The 20,153-nt window shown below is 42.9% G+C and overlaps 1 protein-coding gene across 4 annotated transcripts in view; it reads left to right on the plus strand.

The window, feature by feature from the left end:
• The window catches only part of LOC124133193 (potassium voltage-gated channel subfamily B member 2-like), a 267,976-nt gene that overhangs the window by 153,495 nt on the left and 94,328 nt on the right, over window positions 1-20,153 (plus strand). The window lies entirely within an intron of this gene.

Genomic DNA, 20,153 nt, shown 5'->3' on the forward strand with positions numbered 1-20,153 from the left:
CCTTGTGGTTTAAGCGTTCGCTCGTCACGCCGAAGGCCCGGGTTCTATTTCCAATATAGGTACAATGTGTGAAACCCAGTTCTGATATCCCCCGGCGCAATATTGCTTGAATATTACTTCAAAGAGGCGGACGGGGCGGTCGGGTAGCCTAGTGGTTGAAGCGTTCGCTCGTCACGCCGAAGACCCGGGTTCGATTCCCGACACGTGAAGCCCATTTCTGGTGTTCCCCGCCGTGATATTGCAGGAATATTGCTAAAAGCAGCGTAAAACCATACTCACTCACTCAATTGTGTCCGAGAAGTTGCTTCTTTGTTGATGTTTGTCGTACCGATACATGTTTCTTTTCATGTAAGACCGCCTCCGTGGTTTAGTGGTAGAGTGTCCGCCCGTAGAGTGGACGATCCGGGGTTCGATCCCCATTAAAAGATGTTACTGTTGTTACCCTGTCTGGCGCTCGGCACTAGGGGGCTAAAACAAGGACTGGTCGGCTCGGAGTCAGTATACTGTGTCTGAGTGGGGTTTTGCGGCATGGTGGGCTCAGTGGGCTAGCACTATAAATCGGCATCAGTCCGGACTAGTACAAGCAGCCACACACACACACGTGCATGCACGTCACTATATAAGTGCAATAACCTTGGACGCGACGTTAAACAACATTTCACCTCACATTATTCATAACGACAGCGGCCGGACAAAGAGAAATACATTTTCAATAATTTCTGATTGCAACTTTAGCCACCAGTCGTATCTGTCGAAAACAGACAATGGCCTTTAATTTAATATGAGAGTAACATTTTTAAGACTGTGTTTTAAATGATTTAAGGAAGGCTAATAGTTTTTTCGTTAAAGAAGAACACAAAACCACGGGAAAGGGTTTGATTTGTTAACAACCCATCACATTGTAGTGTGTAGGACAACGTGTGTGGTTGCCGGTATGTTTGCCCTTTGTTGTGGTGTCACGTAAGGACTGATACTGTGGGTGGGTTTAGACTGTATAATAACAACCCCGGGGGGTATGGGACACCTGGTGCTTATCACTCCTTATGTAACGTTTAAGTCAGATTGAACTAAATCAGAATATACAGACAGATGCTTTGACTGGCAAATCAGCGGGAGACAATGCTTCGGAACCTCCTAGACATGTTTTGTGTTTTCCGCAGTATGTGAAATTTTCGTAAAACAATATTCGATAATGTTTAAATATTTAAGGTTTTCGTCAAATTGCCAAGTTAACGCCAAATGAATGGAGTTTTCAGCAATAAGTATGATGTTCGTTTAACATATGATGTTTTCTTGAAACATATTAACAGGTTTTCGTCAAAATGTTGGGTTTTCGTCAAATGAATGGGGGTCAATCCATTTGGTTTTCGTTGAAAATATTTTGGTTTTCGTCAAAGTAAATATTACTGGATTTGAAACTGATTATATGATTATGTTTTACTTTACCTTTGGAGAGTCACATTGTCATGTGTCGACTACAGCTGGCGCCGACTGTTTTTGTTTTTCGCATGTTTTTTTTTATATCGTCATTAATAATCATACTTGCGCTGTTCTAAAATAGACTGCCGAGCAAAAACAAAATATGCATCCATATTTGATGGTTGCCAAATATGGATCATACAAGAAATGGTTATTCGATGTATTTGATACGGGTATCATGATTGTGTTTTTGACCTAACGTCTGCAGTGCTTTTGGCGACTGTTTTCAGCGTAGTAATGTTTTCATAACGTTTGTAATGTTTGACCAAAGTGTATACTTTATCTGGCCGGGGAAAGACAAGTAACGTAGGTTTGTAAGATTCCCTCGGATGGGCAAGGGGGAGGTGATGCTGGGGATGGTGGTGGTGGCTGTGGGAAGGGTGAGGGATATATGGATGAGTGAGAATAAATACAATTAGTCACTAGATACAGATAATCGATGATCGATCTACAAGAGCTTGCCCCTAATGCCTTGTTGACGTCTACAACAGATTCACGACTGATTGTACAGTTACATAGCGTTGTGACGTCACCAGAATTTCGTGCCTGGCGTTATGTCAGACCGGTAAATTAATGGTTGTACACGTTGCTCTGTTCTACCTCAGCGCTTTATAGTGAGCGCACCAGCTTCATAATCCCAGAATAAGCGACTAGAGCCTGTAATAGTTTCTCCCATACTTATACTCTTATTTTTGCTATTATGATTTGAATAGTTCCCGTGTGATGTTTACAATATGCTGTGTGTTGTTTCACACTGATTTCAGGACTATATTATTATGTTTGACCTGTGATCAAAAGCAAAGTATTCTTTGTTTACTGTTAAATATGTCTTTAGATTTGTTCTACTTGTAATGAGTGTGTTGAGATTGCTGGTATCATTTTAAGTCTTTACTTGAGTGCCCGTTTGTACTCGGTCTTCACAAAAAGGTCTTTTGTCGATTTGAACGTGAGGGTCTGTTTATATAATCGTTGTTAACGTGAGAGTCTGTTTGTATGTTATCGATCTTCACGTAAAGGTATGTATTTATTAGCACTTTTCACTATTATTACTTATTATTATTATTCACATTATTACTATATGACTTTACGTAAATGCCACCCTGTATATTATAGGTCTTCATGTGAGGTCCATGTTTATTATAGGTGTTCACGTGAGGGTTTGTTTTTATTATAGGTGTTCACGTGAGGGTCTGTGTTTATTATAGGTGTTCACGTAGGGTTTGTCTTTATTATAGGTCTTCACGTGAAGGTCTGTGTTTGTTATAGGTATTCACGTGAGGGTCTTTGTGTATAATCCGTATTCACGTGAAGGTCTGTTTATTATAGGTGTTCACATGAGGGTCTTTGTGTATAATCGGTATTCACATGAAGGTCTGTGTTTATTATAGGTGTTCACGTGAGGGTCTTTGTGTATATTCGGTATTCACGTGAAGGTCTGTGTTTATTATAGGTGTTCACGTGAGGGTCTTTGTGTATAATCGGTATTCACGTGAAGGTCTGTGTTTATTATAGGTGTTCACGTGAGGGTCTTTGTGTATATTTGGTATTCACGTGAAGGTCTGTGTTTGTTATAGGTGTTCACGTGAAGGTCTTTGTGTATATTTGGTATTCACGTGAAGGTCTGTGTTTATTATAGGTGTTCACGTGAGGGTCTTTGTGTATATTTGGTATTCACGTGAAGGTCTGTGTTTGTTACAGGTGTTCACGTGAAGGTGTGTTTTTATACTCGGTAATCTCGTGCGGATATAAAGGTCTGTGTTTATTATTTGTCTTAAGGGTTTAATAATTTCGGTTTGATCGTAAAGCTGTATTTCTATTGCCAACATTCCTCTGAGGGCGTGTGTGAATTGTTGTTCAGCCCAGGTGCTTGTCAGAAATGTAGATACACAGTTTATTGTAGTCGTGTCCAATATTTTCCAATGTCACTGTATTTGATAAAAGGAGGAAATAGGTTGGTGTTATATATTGCTAGCTGGCGTGGACATAGCTGGCGAGGCAAAAGTTATCGTGATTGAGAAATGGACAGCAGGAGTCGTTGCGAGTGTACACACTGCACATATGAAGAATGGATCCTAGGGCACTATACGTCATGACGGAGATTGTTGGATATGGATCCTGGGCACTATACGTCATGACGGTGATTGTTGGATATGGATCCTGGGCACTATACGTCATGACGGAGATTGTTGGACATGGATTCTGGGCACTATACGTCATGACGGAGATTGTTGGACATGGATCCTGGGCACTATACGTCATGACGGTGATTGTTGCATATGGATCCTGGGCACTATACGTCATGACGGTGATTGTTGGACATGGATCCTGGGCACTATACGTCATGACGGTGATTGTTGGATATGCGGATCCTGGGCACTATACGTCATGACGGAGATTGTTGGACATGGATCCTGGGCACTATACGTCATGGCAGAGATTGTTGGACATGGATCCTGGGCACTATACGTCATGACGGTGATTATTGGATATGGATCCTGGGCACTATACGCCATGACGGAGATTGTTGCATATGGATCCTAGGGCACTACACGTCATGACGGAGATTGTTGGACATGGATCCTGGGCACTATACGTCATGACGGAGCTTGTTGGACATGGATCCTGGGCACTATACGTCATGACGGAGATTGTTGGACATGGATCCTTGGCACTATACGTCATGACGGAGATTGTTGGACATTGATTCTGGGCACTATACGTCATGACGGAGATTGTTGGACATGGATCCTTGAGCACTATACGTCATGACGAAGATTGTTGGACATGGATCCTTGGCACTATACGTCATGACGGAGCTTGTTGGACATGGATCCTGGGCACTATACGTCATGACGGAAATTGTATTATGTGGATCCTTGGATCCTACACTTAATGACGAAGATTGTTGGGCATGGATCCTTGAGCACGATACGTCATGACGGAGATTGTTGGACATGGATCCTTGAGCACTATACGTCATGACGAAGATTGTTGGACATGGATCCTTGGCACTATACGTCATGACGGAGATTGTTGGACATGGATCCTAGGCACTATACGTCATGACGGAAATTGTATTATGTGGATCCTTGGATCCTACACTTCATGACGAAGATTGTTGGGCATGGATCCTTGGGCACGATACGTCATGACGGAGATTCTGTGACGTGGATCAATCAGCAGTATACGCCAAAACGGTGATCGTGCAAGCCGGATCCTTGAATCGTTGCGCTGGGTCCTTGGGAACATCATTTGTTGGTCGTCCTGTTATAGCTGCCAAGGAACATCATTTTGCAAATCGTTGAATACATAGTGTATTGTACTCAGATGTCGCCTGATATCCATGAACAAGATTTACCAATAAGTAAAACATTGCATAACCACTCGCCAACAAAATTGCAGTGAAACTGTAGCATATTAAATGTATCCCTACATTCCTATCACGAACAACCAGCAATGCCATGATGACTACATTACCCGTCATGCAACTTGCCTGTGTCAGTGCCACCGCCGAATACACCCTCATCTCACTGACGTATCGGGTTACCGGAAACTGGGACTTCCGAGCGTTGCCCGCCATCGCATCTGCCTGATATCTCGCCGAGATTCTGGAATAGCGCATCAATATACGGGTACTACGGGTAGATCTATACCACCCCATCCACCACATAGAATTCCTCTACAATAACACAAGGAGCAGAATGTGTGGAAGGTCACGGATACGGGTGGGCGTCATCAATGTTTCCGATGTGGAGACTTAATCGCGTTGGATATTCAAACCAATCTGAAGATGATGATCCATAACAACGTACAGTTCCGGTAAGTCGAGTTAAGGTTGTCGACTCGGTGTCGAGGAGCCAGGAACGTCTTTACCTCAGCGTCCCCATGAGAAGGATATGCTTCCCATTGCCTCCTCACAAACACCTCCAGCATCCTGCTTTGTCCTCGAGGTATTTTCGCCCCATTTAAAGCTTGAAAGCATCTTTGAACTTACAGAATCGTATAAATCTCAACATGTAAATCATGTGTTGCATTTGTTATAAGCAGTCAAGGTGGTTCGTGTGACGGTGTCTTTCTTGTGCCTCTGTAGCCAATCTGTGTGAGACACCCCGCTAATGTTGCATCTTAATTGACAAATGCTTGGTTTTTATATGCTGGATCAGGAACTAGGAGAAAGGAAATTGCCCTTCCTTATTCATGCTAATTATCGACCTGTTCACCTATATTCTCATTAAAGTTGTTTGTGTTAATTTAATGGTGGTAGTCAATCGTTTTTGTATTTTGTGTGTTTTTGATGGAGTGAGACATTGTGTGTTTGATAATCAAAAGGATTTGAGCAACCTCCAACCGCCCAAAAACCACTCCATCACAGCATCACCCAGTAACGGGGACACTGCGTGTGTCGTGTCTTCTCTAAATATCCGCATCAGCTATCTGATGCTTTCGTCGATTTGTGGGGAAAATTCAAATATTTTATTAATGTTGCAATTTATGAAATATGCAAAAGGTGAATGTGACGTCACAATATCGTTGACGTTGTCAAGGCAACATCTTCAGGTGGCGGCGTGTTTTAGCGTGTGATCGATTTTCTTTGAAGAAGACAAAAAGATGTTCATGGCGTGGAAAATAGTCTGGGTACATATCACTCCGTGGGTCTATCCACCTAGGCTGACACTACTTGCCTCAGCTCTGGGTGGAGCTACCCTTCTGTCTATCCTCCCTGTCAGACTAACCCACCTCAGGGTGGATGTACCCTTCTGTCTATCCTCCCTGTCAGACTGACCCACCTCAGGGTGGATCTACCCTTCTGTCTATCCTCCCTATCAGACTGACCCAACTCTGGGTGGATCTACCCCTTCTGTCTATCCTCCCTGTCAGACTAACCCACCTCAGGGTGGATCTACCCTTCTGTCTATCCTCCCTATCAGACTGACCCAACTCTGGGTGGATCTACCCTTCTGTCTATCCTCCCTGTCAGACTGACCCAACTATGGGTGGATCTACCCTTCTGTCTATCCTCCCTGTCAGACTAACCCACCTCAGGGTGGATCTACCCTTCTGTCTATCCTCCCTGTCAGACTAACCCACCTCAGGGTGGATCTACCCTTCTGTCTATCCTCCCTATCAGACTGACCCAATTCTGGGTGGACCTACCCTTCTGTCTATCCTCCCTGTCAGACTAACCCAACTCTGGGTGGATCTACCCCTTCTGTCTATCCTCCCTGTCAGACTGACCCAACTCTGGGTGGATCTACCCTTCTGTCTATCCTCCCTGTCAGACTAACCCACCTCTGGATGGATCTACCCTTCTGTCTATCCATCCCGTCAGACTGACCCAACTCTGGGTGGATCTACCCCTTCTGTCTATCCATCCCGTCAGACTGACCCAACTCTGGGTGGATCTACCCCTTCTGTCTATCCATCCCGTCAGACTGACCCAACTCTGGGTGGATCTACCCCTTCTGTCTATCCTCCCTGTCAGACTAACCCACCTCTGGATGGATCTACCCTTCTGTCTATCCATCCCGTCAGACTGACCCAACTCTGGGTGGATCTACCCTTCTGTCTATCCTCCCTATCAGACTGACCCAACTCTGGGTGGATCTACCCCTTCTGTCTATCCATCCCGTCAGACTGACCACATTCTGGGTGGATCTACCCTTCTGTCTATCCATCCTGTCAGACTAACCCAACTCTGGGTGGATCTACCCTTCTATCTATCCTCCCTGTCAGACTGACCCAACTCTGGGTGGATCTACCCTTCTGTCTATCCACCCCGTCAGATTGACCCAAATCTGGGTGGAGCTACCCTTCTGTCTATCCATCCCGTCAGACTGACCCAATTCTGGGTGGACCTACCCTTCTGTCTATCCATCCCGTCAGACTGACCCAACTCTGGGTGGATCTACCCTTCTGTCTATCCATCCTGTCAGACTGACCCAACTCTGGGTGGATCTACCCTTCTGTCTATCCTCCCTGTCAGACTGACCTAACTCTGGGTGGATCTACCCTTCTGTCTATCCATCCCGTCAGACTGACCCAACTCTGGGTGGATCTACCCTTCTATCTATCCTCCCTGTCAGACTGACCCAACTCTGGGTGGATCTACCCTTCTATCTATCCATCCCGTCAGACTGACCCAGTTCTGGGTGGATCTACCCTTCTATCTATCCTCCCTGTCAGACTGACCCAACTCTGGGTGGATCTACCCTTCTATCTATCCTCCCTGTCAGACTAACCCAACTCTGGATGGATCTACCTCTTCTGTCTATCCATCCCGTCAGACTGACCCCTCTGGGTGGATCTACCCTTCTATCTATCCTCCCTGTCAGACTGACCCAACTCTGGGTGGATCTACCCTTCTATCTATCCATCCTGTCAGACTGACCCAACTCTGGGTGGATCTACCCTTCTGTCTATCCATCCCGTCAGACTGACCCAACTCTGGGTGGATCTACCCTTCTGTCTATCTTTCCTGTCAGATTGACCCAGCTCTGGGTGGATCTACCCTTCTGTCTATCCATCCTGTCAGACTGACCCAACTCTGGGTGGATCTACCCTTCTGTCTATCCATCCCGTCAGACTGACCCAACTCTGGGTGGATCTACCCCTTCTGTCTATCCTCCCTGTCAGACTGACCCAACTCTGGGTGGATCTACCCTTCTGTCTATCCTCCCTGTCAGACTAACCCACCTCTGGATGGATCTACCCTTCTGTCTATCCATCCCGTCAGACTGACCCAACTCTGGGTGGATCTACCCCTTCTGTCTATCCATCCCGTCAGACTGACCCAACTCTGGGTGGATCTACCCCTTCTGTCTATCCTCCCTGTCAGACTGACCCAACTCTGGGTGGATCTACCCTTCTGTCTATCCTCCCTGTCAGACTAACCCACCTCTGGATGGATCTACCCTTCTGTCTATCCATCCCGTCAGACTGACCCAACTCTGGGTGGATCTACCCCTTCTGTCTATCCATCCCGTCAGACTGACCCAACTCTGGGTGGATCTACCCCTTCTGTCTATCCATCCCGTCAGACTGACCCAACTCTGGGTGGATCTACCCCTTCTGTCTATCCTCCCTGTCAGACTAACCCACCTCTGGATGGATCTACCCTTCTGTCTATCCATCCCGTCAGACTGACCCAACTCTGGGTGGATCTACCCTTCTGTCTATCCTCCCTATCAGACTGACCCAACTCTGGGTGGATCTACCCCTTCTGTCTATCCATCCCGTCAGACTGACCACATTCTGGGTGGATCTACCCTTCTGTCTATCCATCCTGTCAGACTAACCCAACTCTGGGTGGATCTACCCTTCTATCTATCCTCCCTGTCAGACTGACCCAACTCTGGGTGGATCTACCCTTCTGTCTATCCACCCCGTCAGATTGACCCAAATCTGGGTGGAGCTACCCTTCTGTCTATCCATCCCGTCAGACTGACCCAATTCTGGGTGGACCTACCCTTCTGTCTATCCATCCCGTCAGACTGACCCAACTCTGGGTGGATCTACCCTTCTGTCTATCCATCCTGTCAGACTGACCCAACTCTGGGTGGATCTACCCTTCTGTCTATCCTCCCTGTCAGACTGACCCAACTCTGGGTGGATCTACCCTTCTATCTATCCTCCCTGTCAGACTGACCCAACTCTGGGTGGATCTACCCTTCTATCTATCCATCCCGTCAGACTGACCCAGTTCTGGGTGGATCTACCCTTCTATCTATCCTCCCTGTCAGACTGACCCAACTCTGGGTGGATCTACCCTTCTATCTATCCTCCCTGTCAGACTAACCCAACTCTGGATGGATCTACCTCTTCTGTCTATCCATCCCGTCAGACTGACCCCTCTGGGTGGATCTACCCTTCTATCTATCCTCCCTGTCAGACTGACCCAACTCTGGGTGGATCTACCCTTCTATCTATCCATCCTGTCAGACTGACCCAACTCTGGGTGGATCTACCCTTCTGTCTATCCATCCCGTCAGACTGACCCAACTCTGGGTGGATCTACCCTTCTGTCTATCTTTCCTGTCAGATTGACCCAGCTCTGGGTGGATCTACCCTTCTGTCTATCCATCCTGTCAGACTGACCCAACTCTGGGTGGATCTACCCTTCTGTCTATCCATCCCGTCAGACTGACCCAACTCTGGGTGGATCTACCCTTCTGTCTATCTTTCCTTTCAGATTGACCCAGCTCTGGGTTGATCTACCCTTCTGTCTATCCATCCTGTCAGACTGACCCAACTCTGGGTGGACCTACCCCTTCTGTCTATCCATCCCGTCAGACTGACCCAACTCTGGGTGGATCTACCCTTCTGTCTATCCATCCCGTCAGACAGACCCAACTCTAGCTGGATCTACCCTTCTGTCTATCCATCCCGTCAGACTGACCCAACTCTGGGTGGATCTACCCTTCTGTCTATCCATCCCGTCAGACTGACCCAACTCTGGGTGGATCTACCCTTCTGTCTATCCATCCCGTCAGACTGTCCCAACTCTGGGTGGATCTACCCTTCTGTCTATCCTCCCTATCAGACTGACCCAACTCTGGGTGGACCTACCCCTTCTGTCTATCCATCCCGTCAGACTGACCCAACTCTGGGTGGACCTACCCCTTCTGTCTATCCATCCCGTCAGACTGACCCAACTCTGGGTGGATCTACCCTTCTGTCTATCCATCCTGTCAGACTGACCCAGTTCTGGGTGGATCTACCCTTCTGTCTATCCATCCCGTCAGACTGACCCAACTCTAGATGGATCTACCCTTCTGTCTATCCATCCCGTCAGACTGACCCAATTCTGGGTGGATCTACCCTTCTGTCTATCCATCCTGTCAGACTGACCCAACTCTGGGTGGATCTACCCTTCTGTCTATCCATCCCGTCAGACTGACCCAACTCTGGGTGGATCTACCCTTCTGTCTATCCATCCCGTCAGACTGACCCAACTCTGGGTGGATCTACCCTTCTGTCTATCCTCCCTGTCAGACTGACCCAGTTCTGGGTGGATCTACCCTTCTATCTATCCATCCCGTCAGACTGACCCAGTTCTGGGTGGATCTACCCTTCTGTCTATCCATCCCGTCAGACTGACCCAGTTCTGGGTGGATCTACCCTTCTATCTATCCATCCCGTCAGACTGACCCAACTCTGGGTGGATCTACCCATCTGTCTATCCTCCCTGTCAGACTGTCCCAGTTCTGGGTGGATCTACCCTTCTGTCTATCCATCCCGTCAGACTGACCCAACTCTGGGTGGATCTACCCTTCTATCTATCCATCCCGTCAGACTGACCCAACTCTGGGTGGATCTACCCTTCTGTCTATCCATCCCGTCAGACTGACCCAACTCTGGGTGGATCTACCCTTCTATCTATCCATCCCGTCAGACCGACCCAACTCTGGGTGGATCTACCCTTCTGTCTATCCATCCCGTCAGACTGACCCAACACTGGGTGGATCTACCCTTCTATCTATCCATCCCGTCAGACTGACCCAACTCTGGGTGGATCTACCCTTCTATCTATCCATCCCGTCAGACTGACCCAACTCTGGGTGGATCTACCCTTCTATCTATCCATCCCGTCAGACTGACCCAGTTCTATGTGGATCTACCCTTCTGTCTATCCATCCCGTCAGACTGACCCAATTCTGGGTGGATCTACCCCGTCGATCTATCCACCCCGTTACACTGACCCAACTCTGAGTCGAAGTGTATATGTTTCAGATGAATTATGTAAGGTTTCCCTCTTTTGTTTAAGTTAATGTTTTGATTATATTAGATTTTTAAATAAGAAAATGTTTATCTTGGGCGTCTTATATGTTTTCCTTTTTAAGAAAATATGTTATATTAAACAATATCTGCTCCTACAATATAACCAAAACATTAATAAAGTACCATGTTCTCGGGATGCTTATCTGCATACAAAACAATTCGATTTTTTCCATTTCATTTTTTGACAGAACCAAGTTCCAAGTAAACACAACTCCCCTCTGAAACGCCAGGAAGCCATTGTTACTTTGAAATGTTTGTTTCAACATCTATAAACATTACTATACTGACCAGAAAATGGCATGGATCATGATTACTTTTGGGGATATGTTTATGACATTCTGTGCTCAGTCTTCATTACAAAAAATATCCCCCAAAATATTCATGATCGATAACTTTCTTTGTTCGGTATATAGGACCCATTTAATTATTAATACAACCATTTCGGTTGTGGCAAACTGATTGTCCGATCCCGGCGAATTCCTTCAGTATTATACATTTTGTTTACCTGTGAATGTTGAATCGGATGTGTCGAAGTTGGGTTATTTTGAACCTCTATCGTAGTCTCAAATGACTAATAGTATGCACAATTGCCCTGTTAAGTCGAACCTATCATTCACAATCAGTTTCACTATTTTCGTATGTGTCGAACACTGGGATAAATCGAGCTATTTCTCAGGTGCTTTAGAGTTCGACACAAGTGTAATTACCGAGAGATCATGAATAACACTTCAGGGCCATAGGTACCAATAGATATCTACATCGTCGGCCTGCCAATCTGACCCAAATTCTTGCGTGTTCGTAACAGTATAGGGAATATTCCGCGGAAGTGGCAACCCCATTTAGAAAGTTAATCATTGATGAGTCTGATCTCTGGTCTGCGGAAAGGTGGGTCAATTTACCCGCATTGAGCATCAGTAATTCTCCATGGTGCCATACTATTCACCAATGGCCAGTCTCCGTGATGCATCTAACAGAAGTCCGACACTGCCTGATTAGATTCGCATGTGTACCACAAATAAAACAGTCAGATTGAACTATTGATTGTACTACAGATTCCTGAAGATAGATTGATTTGGCGTGACTGTTTATGTTTCCTGATTACATAAGGGCCTTTTGTGCCAAACGCGATCTTTGCGCTTTCTTAACTTAGAAATACCACGTTTCAAGTTTCGGAAACAATGTCAATGTGTTTATGAAGTGGTTATTAAGTAAGGTACTTGTTTAGTATTTCGGAAATAATGTCACTGTGTTTATTAAGTGGGTATTTTGTAAAGGTACTTGTTTAGTATTTCGGAAACAATGTCACTGTGTTTATGAAGTGAGCATAATGTAAAGCTACACGTTTAGTATTTCGGAAACATTATCACTGTGTTTATGAAGTGAGCATAATGTAAAGCTACACGTTTAGTATTTCGGAAACATTATCACTGTGTTTATGAAGTGAGCATAATGTAAAGCTACACGTTTAGTATTTCGGAAACATTATCACTGTGTTTATGAAGTGAGCATAATGTAAAGCTACACGTTTAGTATTTCGGAAACATTGTCACTGTGTTTATGAAGTGAGTATAATGTAAAGCTACACGTTTAGTATTTCGGAAACATTATCACTGTGTTTATGAAGTGAGCATAATGTAAAGCTACACGTTTAGTATTTCGGAAACATTATCACTGTGTTTATGAAGTGAGCATAATGTAAAGCTACACGTTTAGTATTTCGGAAACAATGTCACTGTGTTTATGAAGTGAGTATAATGTAAAGCTACACGTTTAGTATTTCGGAAACATTATCACTGTGTTTATGAAGTGAGCATAATGTAAAGCTACACGTTTAGTATTTCGGAAACAATGTCACTGTGTTTATGAAGTGAGCATAATGTAAAGCTACACGTTTAGTATTTTCGGAAACAATGTCACTGTGTTTATGAAGTGGGTATTATGTAAAGTACACGTTTAGTATTTCGGAAACATTATCACTGTGTTTATGAAGTGAGCATAATGTAAAGCTACACGTTTAGTATTTCGGAAACATTATCACTGTGTTTATGAAGTGAGTATAATGTAAAGCTACACGTTTAGTATTTCGGAAACAATGTCACTGTGTTTATGAAGTGAGTATAATGTAAAGCTACACGTTTAGTATTTCGGAAACATTATCACTGTGTTTATGAAGTGAGTATAATGTAAAGCTACACGTTTAGTATTTCGGAAACAATGTCACTGTGTTTATGAAGTGGGTATTATGTGAAGTACACGTTTAGTATTTTATACAATATTGTGTATTTCTTACAGCATTATCCAGTCATTTTTAACTCATGCTCAATTCAACTATATTTCTGTATAGTGGACACTGATAGTTAACTACTATTAAACCTCGATAATTCGGACGGCACCGTTCCCATTAAATCGTCCGATTACCTAATGTCCAGATCAACGAAACATGATATGCATTGCACTCCCTTTAATAGTGTACGACCTAAACAGTCAAGCTTGGTAAGCTTGGGTTACGCTTTAACGGGGTCTGCACTAACGGGGTTTAACTGTACCTGTATGGCTATTACAGATTGTTGTGACTAAATAACGCCACAAATAATCGTGCGCGTACACCCTTTTCAAAGTGTACAGTTTTCTGTACAGTAATGGTTATTTTTTATTTCACTGTTTTTAGGGGTGCTTTTTGTTGTTGCCCGAACGGTTATTGTGGTGTGTATTTATAGATATATTCAATAAGTCTCTTTCACGGTCAATGGCCCAACGCGTTTGCTCTCGGATCTCCATAAACAAATAAATGCTGGAAAAATAATTCTCCTCTGGTTTTACCTCCAGAAAATATTTTGATTATTTGATTGTTCTCTTTCATGCTAATCATTGTATAAGTGCTTACATTCGTATTATTTTATGAGGAACGTAACATGGTGCTTACATTCGTATTATTTCATGAGGAACATAACATGCTGCTTACATTCGTATTATTTTATGAGGAACGTAACATGGTGCTTACATTCGTATCATTTTATGAGGAACGTAACATGGTGCTTACATTCGTATTATTTTATGAGGAACATAACATGGTGCTTACATTCGTATTATTTTATGAGGAACGTAACATGGTGCTTACATTCGTATTATTTTATGAGGAACGTAACATGGTGCTTACATTCGTATTATTTTATGAGGAACGTAACATGCTGCTTACATTCGTATTATTTTATGAGGAACGTAACATGGTGCTTACATTCGTATTATTTTATGAGGAACGTTACATGGTGCTTACATTCGTATTATTTTATGAGGAACGTAGCATGGTGCTTACATTCGTATTATTTTATGAGAAACATAACATGGTGCTTACATTCGTATTATTTCATGAGGAACGTAACATGCTTCTTACATTCGTATTATTTTATGAGGAACGTAACATGGTGCTTACATTCGTATTATTTTATGAGGAACGTAACATGGTGCTTACATTCGTATTATTTTATGAGGAACGTAACATGGTGCTTACATTCGTATTATTTTATGAGGAACGTAACATGGTGCTTACATTCGTATTATTTTATAAGGAACGTAACATGGTGCTTACATTCGTATTATTTTATGAGGAACGTAACATGGTGCTTACATTCGTATTATTTTATGAGGAACGTAGCATGGTGCTTACATTCGTATTATTTTATGAGGAACGTAACATGGTGCTTACATTCGTATTATTTTATGAGGAACGTAGCATGGTGCTTACATTCGTATTATTTTATGAGAAACATAACATGGTGCTTACATTCGTATTATTTCATGAGGAACGTAACATGCTTCTTACATTCGTATTATTTTATGAGGAACGTAACATGGTGCTTACATTCGTATTATTTTATGAGGAACGTAACATGGTGCTTACATTCGTATTATTTTATGAGGAACGTAACATGGTGCTTACATTCGTATTATTTTATGAGGAACGTAACATGGTGCTTACATTCGTATTATTTTATAAGGAACGTAACATGGTGCTTACATTCGTATTATTTTATGAGGAACGTAACATGGTGCTTACATTCGTATTATTTTATGAGGAACGTAACATGGTGCTTACATTCGTATTATTCTATGAGGAACGTAACATGGTTCTTACATTCATATTATTTTATAAGGAACGTAAACATGGTGCTTACATTCATATTATTTTATGAGGAACGTGACATGGTGCTTACATTCGTATTATTTTATGAGGAACGTAACATGGTGCTTACATTCGTATTATTTTATAAGGAACGTACCATGGTGCTTACATTCGTATTATTTTATGAGGAACGTAACATGGTGCTTACATTCGTATTATTTTATGAGGAACATAACATGGTGCTTACATTCGTATTATTTTATAAGGAACGTAACATGGTGCTTTCATTCGTACTATTTTATGAGGAACGTAACATGGTGCTTACATTCGTATTATTTTATGAGGAACATAACATGGTGCTTACATTCGTATTATTTTATAAGGAACGTACCATGGTGCTTACATTCGTATTATTTTATGAGGAACTGTCATGGTGCCCAGATTCGTATTATTTTACCAGAAAGGCAATATGGTTCTTACATGCATACCTTTTTATAAGAAAGACAATATGCTCATGATATAGTCGGAATCGTCCAATCGACTCTGCGTTTAGCCGATATTTCTGATTAATATGGAAAGGGTTTTCTCTTTTATTTACATGCATAAAATTTTATCAGAAAGGTAATATGGTGCTTCAACGCTAATCGTTTTATAAGAAAGTGTATTGGGTCTTTAATAAGAAAAGTATCATGTGCATATGAGCATAAATTCTTATCAGAAAGGTAACATGGTGCTTGCATTTGGGAAATGATATTGTGCTTACATTCATATAACTGGTCAGAGACGTAACATTATGTTTACAGACATATATTCCTATCAAAAAGAGAACACACATTCATATTTTTTAAAGTAAGAATAGGGATATTCTTTTCCGTGTTTCCGATCTATTGTATGATACAGGAAAATGGAGACTGTGGTGCTGCTGGGTGATTTGGATGTTGGGGGAAAGTGTTATCATATCGGGATGCGGGGAACGCTGGGATGCTGGGATGCTGGTGGAGAAGGACGTATGGTTATGCATCAGGACGAGATTTATCACACACAGAGGAGATTGGAATGAATAAAGATGAGCTACGCTAATGGGAGTGAAAATGGCCACTCTCTGCTTCTTGTACACGGTTGAGTTAATGAGAAAGTCTTTTAAGGCGCTTAGATTGATATTCATAAATATGCGCGCTGTATGATTGATCGGACAAAGGGTTGATCAGCTCCGTCATGGGGTATCTCTTCAAGGAGAATACTGACATAAATGCTTGAAGTTGTTTGGCTAACATTTATACCGTTATGCCATGAGGTAGGATATGAATATAAGCATGTACAGGGGGAGACGGGGATGAAGAAGGTGCACGGAAGAAATGTTATGTAAAATGACTCCAGCATCTGGCAACATGACAGGTCGTTTTGACATTGAGGGTCGGTTCAATCTGGTTATGGTTGCGGGCAACGTGTACACAAAGAGTGTAGGGGGTGAGGGCAGAGTCGTTGCTGACAGGGATCTATGTGGTTGTGCTAGCTGGCACAGTGTACACATGGGGTGTTGGTGGTGTAGGACAGAGTCGTTGCTGACAGGGATCTATGTGGTTGTGCTAGCTGGCACAGTGTACACATGGGGTGTTGGTGGTGTAGGACAGAGTCGTTGCTGACAGGGATCTATGTGGTTGTGCTAGCTGGCACAGTGTACACATGGGGTGTTGGTGGTGTAGGACAGAGTCGTTGCTGACAGGGATCTATGTGGTTGTGCTAGCTGGCACAGTGTACACATGGGGTGTAGGGGGTGAGGGCAGAGTCGTTGCTGACAGGGATCTATGTGGTTATGCTAGCTGGCACAGTGTACACATGGGGTGTTGGGGGTGAGGACAGAGTCGTTGCTGACAGGGATCTATGTGGTTGTGCTAGCTGGCACAGTGTACACATGAGGTGTAGGGGGTGAGGGCAGAGTCGTTGCTGACAGGGATCTATGTGGTTGTGCTAGCTGGCACAGTGTACACATGGGGTGTTGGGGGTGTAGGACAGAGTCGTTGCTGACAGGGATCTATGTGGTTGTGCTAGCTGGCACAGTGTACACATGGGGTGTAGGACAGAGTCGTTGCTGACACATGGGGTGTAGGACAGAGTCGTTGCTGACAGGGATCTATGTGGTTGTGCTAGCTGGCACAGTGTACACATGGGGTGTAGGGGGTGAGGGCAGGGGCAGGGACGGTTGTTTGGCTGCGGATATCGTGAATATTTAATACAGACATGCGACCAGCAGACTCATGTGTATAGGTGTATAGATGTGTCTAGGTGTATATGAAGGAATATTGATGTGTCAAGGTGTATATGAAGGAATATTGATGTGTCAAGGTGTATATGAAGGTGTATAGATGTGTCTAGGTGTATATGACGGAATATTGATGTGTCAAGGTGTATATGAAGGTGTATTGATGTATCTAGGTGTATATGAAGGTGTATTGGTGTGTCTAGGTGTATATGAAGGTGTATTCATGTGTCAAGGTGTGTATGAAGTGTCTAGGTGTATATGAAGGTGTATTGATGTGTCAAGGTGTATATGAAGGTGTATTGATGTGCCTAGGCGTACATGAAGGTGTATTGGTGTGTCTAGGTGTATATGAAGGTGTATTCATGTGTCTAGATGTATATGAAAGTGTATTGATGTATCTAGGTGTATATGGAGGTGTATTGATGTGTCTAGGTGTATGTGAAGGTGTATTGGTGTGTTTAGGCGTATATGAAGGTGTATTGATGTGTCTAGGTGTATATGAAAGGAGTATTGATGTGTCTAGGTGTATATGAGGGTGTATTGATGTGTCTAGGTGTATATGAAGGTGTATTGGTGTGTCTAGGTGTATATGAAGGTGTATTCATGTGTCAAGATGTATATGAAGGTGTATTCATATGTCAAGGTTTATATGAAGGTGTATTGATGTGTCTAGATGTATATGAAGGTGTATTGGTGTGTCTAGGTGTATATGAAGGTGTATTGATGTGTCAATGTGTATATGAAGGTGTATTGATGTGTCTAGCTGTATATGAAGGTGTATTGATGTGTCTAGGTGTATATGAAGGTGTATTGATGTGTCAAGGTGTATATTAAGGTGTATTGATGTATCAAGGTGTATGTGAAGGTGTATTGGTGTGTCAAGGTGTATATTAAGGTGTATTGGTGTGTCAAGGTGTATTTTAAGGTGTATCGATGTGTCTAGATGTATATGAAGGTGTATGGATGTGCCTGGCTGTATATGAAGGTATATTGATGTGTCTTGGTGCATATGGACGTGTATTGATGTATCTAGGTGTATATGAAGGTGTATTGATGTGTCTAGGTGTATGTGAAGGTGTATTGATGTGTTTAGGTGTATATGAAGGTGTATTCATGTGTCCAGGTGTATATCAAGGTATGTAACTGTGTCTAGGTGTATAAGAAGGTGTATTGATGTGTCAAGGTGTATATGAAGGTGTATTGATGTATCTAGGTGTATATGAAGGTGTATTGATGTGTCTAGGTGTATGTGAAGGTGTATTGATGTGTTTAGGTGTATATGAAGGTGTATTCATGTGTCCAGGTGTATATCAAGGTATGTAACTGTGTCTAGGTGTATATTAAGGTGTATTGATGTGTCTAGGTGTATGTGAAGGTGTATGGATGTGTCAAGGTGCATATGAAGGTGTATGGATGTGCCTGGCTTTATATGAAGGTATATTGATGTGTCTAGGTGCATATGGACGTGTATTGATGTGTCTAGGTGTATATTAAGGTGTATCGATGTGTCTAGATGTATATGAAGGTGTATTGATGTATCTAGGTGTATATGAAGGTGTATTGATGTGTCTAGGTGTATGTGAAGGTGTATTGATGTGTTTAGGTGTATATTAAGGTGTATTGATGTGTCTAGGTGTACATGAAGGTGTATTGATGTGTCTAGGTATATATGAAGGTGTAATGATGTGTCTAGGTGTATAAGAAGGTGTATTCATGTGCCTAGGTGTATATAAGGGGTATTGATGTTTCTAGGTGTATGTGAAGATGTATCGATGTGTCTAGGTGTATATGAAGGTGTATTCATGTGCCTAGGTGTATATGAAGGTGTATTGATGTGTCTAGGTGTATGTGAAGGTGTATGGATGTGTCAAGATGCACATGAAGGTGTATGGATGTGCCTGGCTTTATATGAAGGTATATTGATGTGTCTAGGTGCATATGGACGTGTATTGATGTGTCTAGGTGTATATTAAGGTGCATCGATGTGTCTAGATGTATATGACGGTGTATTTATGTATCTAGGTGTATATGCAGGTGTATTGATGTGTCTAGGTGTATGTGAAGGTGTATTGATGTGTTTAGGTGTATATTAAGGTGTATTGATGTGTCTAGGTGTACATGAAGGTGTATTGATGTGTCTAGGTATATATGAAGGTGTAATGATGTGTCTAGGTGTATAAGAAGGTGTATTCATGTGCCTAGGTGTATATAAGGGGTAATGATGTGTCTAGGTGTATGTGAAGATGTATCGATGTGTCTAGGTGTATATGAAGGTGTATTCATGTGTCTAGGTGTATATGAAGGTGTATTGATGTGTCTAGGTGTATATGAAGGTGTATTCATGTGTCCAGGTGTATATGAAAGGTGTATTGATGCGTCTAGGTGTATGTGAAGATGTATTGATGTGTCTAGGTGTATATGAAGGTGTATTGATGTGTGTAGGTGTATATGAAGGTATATTGATGTCCCCAGGTGTACATGAAGGTGTACTGATGTGTCTAGATGTATTATTCCACG

The sequence above is a fragment of the Haliotis rufescens genome, unplaced genomic scaffold (genome assembly GCF_023055435.1).
Source record: "Haliotis rufescens isolate VD_foot unplaced genomic scaffold, xgHalRufe1.0.p SCAF_2, whole genome shotgun sequence".
In the NCBI taxonomy this organism is placed as follows: Eukaryota; Metazoa; Mollusca; class Gastropoda; order Lepetellida; family Haliotidae; genus Haliotis; species Haliotis rufescens.